Genomic DNA, 6853 nt, shown 5'->3' on the forward strand with positions numbered 1-6853 from the left:
AGAGAGAGAGAGAGAGAGAGAGAGAGAGAGAGAGAGAGAGAGAGAGAGAAATAAGGACACACAGAGAGAACTTCAGAAAGGAAAAGAGGAGAGATGTAATTGGGTTTGAAATTAAAAAAGAAAGCATGAGCTCTTAAAGTTATTAAAATTTATTTCTCCAAGCCTCAGAGAGCATTTAAACATCATTTGAAAAGAGCTCTAATTCTTGCTTAAAGATTTGCCAGGGTTAGTTGTGGACAGTTCTTTGGTGAGCAGGCCAGCGATGGAACCTAGGGCCTTACACACACCAAACAAGTTTTAAGCCTGGGCCTTTAAGCCAATCAAGGTTTCACCGGATGGAATATCCCCTGGAACATGTATAACGTATGTTGAAATACAGTGAGCACACGTAGTAGAAGCTGAAACTTTTACGTTATCAGAACCTGTTGCTAAAAGGTTTACGAGGCAGATAGGCATTCCTTGTATTTTTTCAGACCTGGGTAGGGTCTGTTAGGGAAGAATGTTATTTGTGCCCTAAGTGAAGAAAATCTCTGCTGTAGCGGAGAGTGCTGATAACATCCTGTTTTTGCTCAGCCACTTTCCCGGAGTCTTTTAGTGTCTGAAGATGTTATCTCTCTGGCCTTTGCAGCATGTCTGGAAGGAGAAGACAGGCTGTTCTCGCCTCACGTTGAAGTGGAGGTGAGCATGCATGCGCCTGCTCCTGCTGAAGTCACAGGCTCCCCTGGGATGAGACGATGGGTGTCTCTGTTCACTAGTCCATTGTGATGCAGAGAGAGACACTCATGGTCTCTTTTCTTCTTCTCCCTAGTTAATGACTACCCTCCTGATTCCTGCTTATCTGCTCCCTAAGGGGAAGAGGGGGGATCAGGGCATAGCTTCTGACGGTAGATGATACAAAAATACCTTGGATTTGGCGATGGAATATGTTTTTGTACTTGTGCTGGAACCTGGGTGTGTCTAGAAATTTATAGCATTCCAGTCCAACTGGAGAAACTATGCAAGGGGACCCAGGGTGGGGACAGTCTCTGTGCTCCTAATTTTTCTCTCTTGTCTGTCTCCCAGTCCACCCCCAACCCCTCTCAGTCTCTCCCTGTGGAGGTCAGGCCAGACTGTGTTCTCTCTCAGATTCCTGTGTCAGTCATTTTATCTCTTTTCCTGAGAATGAGAGAAACTGGTCTCTTATAGCTAAATATTAATAATCTGTCTCGTTTCCCCCTTCTCTTTCCTGTGGTGCCAGAACTTGAACTCAGGGCCTGGTTTCTGCCACCATTCCTAGGTCTTACCCACATTTTCTTTGTGTAGAGTATGAATGAACTGGGAAACTAACAAATCCGACACATAAGCACTCCAGTACTGAGTCACAGTCCCCGAGCCCTATTAATAACTTTTTAAAGGTTAAACTTTTTCCCCCAGAATTTTAAATGTGTTTTTATGTGTGCCATGCCTATGTGGGTGCCCTTGGAGGCCAGAAGAGGGTGTCAGCCCCTGGAATCAGAATTATAGATTCTTAGGAGCCACCTGGCCTGGGTGCTGGACACTAAGCTGAGGTCCCCAGGAAAAGCAACAAGTGCCATCACTCCAGTCCCACTTGACAGTTATTGTCAATGGCGAAAAAAGGGAAAGCAAATATTTTATAAATATGGATAATAAGAATGTAAAAGAGACACTGAAGGCCGTGTGAGCTCCAGATAATGACATGTGCCCAAGGCCTCAAATGAGGTGGAAATGTTTTATTCTAAATTTTATAATGAATGAGAATAGATTTCTTATTAAAAATTATCTGTTCATTCATTCAAAACCTTAAGCGTTGCTTAACAGCTCCTTGATGGCAGCAACTGTTTATGACCGAATTGATGAGGGGAGTTTGCACATGAATCGATGCTGGAAGTTAAAAGTTAAAGTGGTTAAGCAGAAGCCGGAGAAGGCAATTGTTCCTGACTAAGCTCCCACACCAGGCTTCAGAGAATAGGCTAAGAATCAAAATGGAGTCACTCACGCTAAATACCCATGTCATCAGCTGAAACTAAGCTGTTTATCTGACCTTCCCAGAAGTCAGGATTAGAGAGATGTCACGAACTTTCCCAAGAGGTCACTTTTTATTTGCTGGGATAATGATGTTCCCTCTACATTAAGATAAAAAGGACAAACAGTAGCCTGCCGCCCACAAGTCCCCACTTCTCTATTGTTCCACAAAGGCCTCTTCATACAAGGGAAGTCGCTTTAAAATGGCCTTCCTCTTCTTTCTGCCTCTTCCCCAGCCCTCCTTTTTGGTCAGCCATATCTCCTTCACGGATCATTGGAATGTTCATGGAATGAACCTGCTCCTAGAATGGAAAATAAACCAACCAAAAATACTTACTAAGTTGTTGTAATTTTGTCATTTGACAAACATTCAGACACAGTAAAATATGAAGACAGCATGTGTGTGTATGATTTACATATGTATGTGTTACATACATATAGAGTAAAATAGGATTGCACATGCCTAGGGGCCTAGCGTTTGAGTCTAAGGTGAGAAGATAGCGAGTTTGAGGCTAGTTCAAGTTATATAGTACACTACAACAGGTATGTGTGCGTTTATGTGTGTGCATGCATGTGCTTGTGACTGGCGGGGTCCAGAGTAGTGTGACTCCTGTCTTCCTCTACTCTTCTGATGATTGCCTTGAGCCCAGATCTCTCACTGGCCTGGAATCTTGCTGGTTTGCTAGACTGACTGGCCTTTCAACTCAGGCCCTCATGCTTGCAGAGTGAGAGCATTTTTACTCCCCGAGCCCTCTCCCCAGGCCCCCTACATTTAAATGATTGCTTTAGAGTATTTTTTTCCTACTTCTACAAGGAAGTTTACTATAAAATCCTGTGCCATGTCATGCTGGCTCCTATGCCACATGTTTGTGTCATGACAATGCATGATAAGAATGCACAATGAGAAAAATCACCTAAGGTTTCTCAGGACAAAGCCCTATTCAGGATGTCATCCAGTGACTATTCTGTACTATGTCACTGAAGTTTGAAAGCACCTTCTCCTACCTCCAGATTAAGTTAGTGGTTTTGTTTGTTTGTTTTGTTTTATTTTCCATGAATGGGTTTCTAGGATGAGAATCAGATTTCTGGAAAATTTTAATGCCTTTTTTTTTTTTTTTAAACTGGCATATTATCCTGCCCAGGCTTCTCTTGAGCTCCCACAACCTCTCTAGTAGCCGGGACCCGTGTGCCTCATGGTGCTGCGATCTCCATTGACTGTATTATTATTATTATTTTTTTATTTTTTTCAATAATTTGCTTAAGAAACTCAATGCCATGTTGGCCTTGATTCTTTATGTACAATGTGTACTTCTTTCTCTTTGGGAAGTTGCAGGATCTTTTTTAGGTGTTGGTAGTTTGATATTTTTTTTCCCGTAGTGTTAGGCCGTATCCATCTACTGGGTTAGATATGTGGAAGTCTGATCAGTCAGGAAGCCCTTGTCTTGTATCTTAGGGTGAACCCTGCAGTTCTTTGGGAGCAATCTGTGTGTTTTCTTGCTTTGGAACCTCTCTTTGATGGTGGCATCGTATGGATGGAGAAGTCGTCTGGCTTGGTCCTAGATCTTCATCCTCTGTCTATCTTAATTTTGCTTTTCTTTCGTGTATATTAACCTCGATGGGACTTTGGAATACTCTCTGAAGTTTTTCTTTTCTATCATTTTACTCTTTAGTTTCTAAAGGGTTTTTAAAATCTTATCTGAAGATTTATTTATTTATTTATTTATTTATTGTCAGACAGGATTTCTTAGCCCAGATAGTGCCAAACTCTTTACTGTCCTGTCTCTATCCTACAGTCCTATGTGGTTACAGACTGCACCTGACTCCTAATTTTCTCTGTGTTATGATTTTTCCCCTCTGGAGGTTTGTTTTCTTTTCTTCTTTTTCTCTCTCCACTCTTCTTCCTTCCCTCCCTACCCATCTTTAAACACCCCCCCTCCATTTCCCTGGAGACACAGACTTATTATGTAGCTCAGGTTAGCCTGACACTCACAACCCTCTTACCCCAGCTTTGTAAGTGCTGAAATTGCCACTACAGAGGACCACCTGTCCCCTGTCTCTCCCTGAAGATATTCAGATGGCTTTCGGCAAGGTGTCGACTGGATGGCATTGCCTGTTTCCTGTTCATTCATTCTTCCTCTCTCTCCATGTTGTTCTGACACAGGTTTCCTGAAGTACTTGTAATCCTTAGTGGTCTCTCCATCTTTATCAGTGTATCCTTGAAAAGTAGTTAGAATCTCAGTAGGCACAGGGCGAGCTGGGCCTTATGGATTGATGCCTTTTCTTGCATAGACCAAGAGCTTTCATATAGTAATAGGAAATCATGAATATGATTTCCACCCCCCCCAAAAAAACCATTTCTTTAAAAAGTAGCTGATGCCTGACTGTAATCACATCACGTGGGAGGCTAAGGCAGGAGGGGCTACCTGGGTTATTTATTAAGAACATGTCACGAGTATATACCAACTACACAGGAACAAGCAAACCAAACAAAAAAGTGCATATACATAACAATTTATAATATATAACATATCACATGCTGTTTAGTTTAGGGTGAAAGACAGAGGATTAACACTTGGTAGACTGGTTTTTATCTGACCTTCACTGTGTAGAGTGGTTCTTATCTGCCCTTCACCTTGTTATTCAGTTGTTACCATGGTTACCCAGATCCACAGATGCTCAGATCCCTTAGAGTAAACAGCAAAAACCCCTGTGACCTATGCAGAGTTCCTCGTATGCTTTATCTATAGATTGCTTTTTATCTAAAGCAATGCCCAGACTATGTACATAGCTGTGACACTATATTAGCCAGGGAATAATGACAAGAATAGCAAGTCTGTATGTATCTAGTACAGTTTTTAATCTGCAAAAGTTGACTCTAAAAATATAAAACTATATCTGCAGAGGATGAAGTGGGCCACTGGATTTTCATAGAGATTTTCTTCCCTCTACTTCAGGAGTGCTAGGGTTAAAGACATGTGCTACCATGGCCAACCCATAATTTCTTTTATATTCATTTGGTGACCAGCTTCTAAGAGAAAACCCTCTAAGAGCAAGCCTCAGCCCCAATTTGCTCTCAACAGAAACTTGTTATTCAGCTGGGCTGGCCTCAGATTCATGCCAGTCTTCCTGCGTCAGCCTCCGGAGTGCTGGCATTACAGACGACAGGCGTGTGCTCCCGTGCCCGTCTGGGATGGTGTTTCTGATCTGTCTCCTGAGGAGTATAATTCCTTCTATCACTGTATGGAGAGCTATGAGAGAAGGGCCAAAGAATCAATATTGTACTCATTGCATATTTGTTTAATCTCTTTTATTTCCAGAATGGTCTCTGTTATTTTTGGACACATAAATGTTCCCCCCTACACTCTTATGCTGGAAGCTTGGTCCCCAAATGGGTGGTGCTGTTTTGGGAGATACTGGAATCTAGGAAGCAGGGCCATATTGAAGGAAGTGGGCCACTGGGGCATTCCTTTAAAGGTTAGACCGTCATCCCCCAGTTTCTCTGTCACTCTGCTTCCCATCCACCATGAGGTAAACAGCTTCCTCCTGCTCCTGTCACTGTGACGTTCTACCAAACCACCACGGAAACGAATGAAGCTCATAGGTGAAATGAAGCCCTCCCTCTCCTTAAGTTGTTCTTTCAAGATGTTAGTCATGGCAATATTACAGCCACAGCTACCTAAAAGTCGCTAGTACAGTTCCATCGCCCCCAATTTAGCTTGTTGTCTCCGGTTCTTATTTTTTCTAGAGACTAATCCTCCAGTGTTCTCCAGCAATGAGGTGTGGAAATTTGATATATTGTTTTTTAACTAACATTTTTTACTCTTAGAGATATATATTCTTTATTCAATGTATATTGCTCATGTCCTTCCCCTCTTACCCACTTCTAACTCTGTGTCCTCACCCCACCGTCTTTCCAGCTTCATGTCCTCTTTTTATTTCTAATACTTTTATATTAGCACCCCCTGAGTTAGTACTGCCCATATACACTTGGCAACCGTCTATTAGGACTTGAGCAATGTGGCCACATCCCTGAAGGAAAGCAATAGAGCCTTCCTTTCTCAACAGCCATCCAATGCCAACAGCTCCTTAGATAGGGGTGGTCCAGTCATCATACAAGCTGGGATTTTGGCTGGCTTGATCTTGTTCAGGTCATGTGCAGGTAGCCACAGCTGCTGTGAGTTGAAGCATGTGACAGGCACGCCACGCCCAGAAGAAAGCATCTCACAGCTCTCCTCTCCACCTGTCAGCTTCAGATCACACATTCAGATAGTTCATTGGGGGGGTTTTTTGTTTTCTTTTGGTCTGCTTCACGCTCAATATAACTCTGTATTGCCAAGTCCCTGTAAGTAAGTTGGTAAGTTTTATGGTATAATCTGTTTAGTTCTTGGCTTCCCTCACTGTTTGCGTTCTGAGATTGCTAAGTGACCGCTCATCCTTTGCCTTCCTCGGTTTCTGAGCTATGTTAGCATCCCCTCCTTGCTGCTGTTGTTCTTGTTTTGCACTTGAATCTTTCCAGGATCCTTTACTGCTACGTTGGTAGCGGTTCACAGAGTGGGGTTTGACCTACATCTCTTAAGTGGTATTTATCGTAGTTGAGAAATTAGTCTGTCATCTGTATCATTCAATGATTCATGAAGAATCTCAAAAGAACATCTATTAGCCCTGATAATAGATGCAGGAGAGAGAGGATGGCGCAGAATAACTGCTAAATAAAAAGTCAATGCATTCGACGTAAGAAACACTGTGTCGACACACTCGTTGTCTATGAATGTGTTAGATTCGTTAAAATTGCTCTAAGCCTCGGGCATGTGCAGTGAGTGAAGAGTGATTT

Source organism: Mus pahari, chromosome 8, assembly GCF_900095145.1.
Source record: "Mus pahari chromosome 8, PAHARI_EIJ_v1.1, whole genome shotgun sequence".
Taxonomy (NCBI): Eukaryota; Metazoa; Chordata; class Mammalia; order Rodentia; family Muridae; genus Mus; species Mus pahari.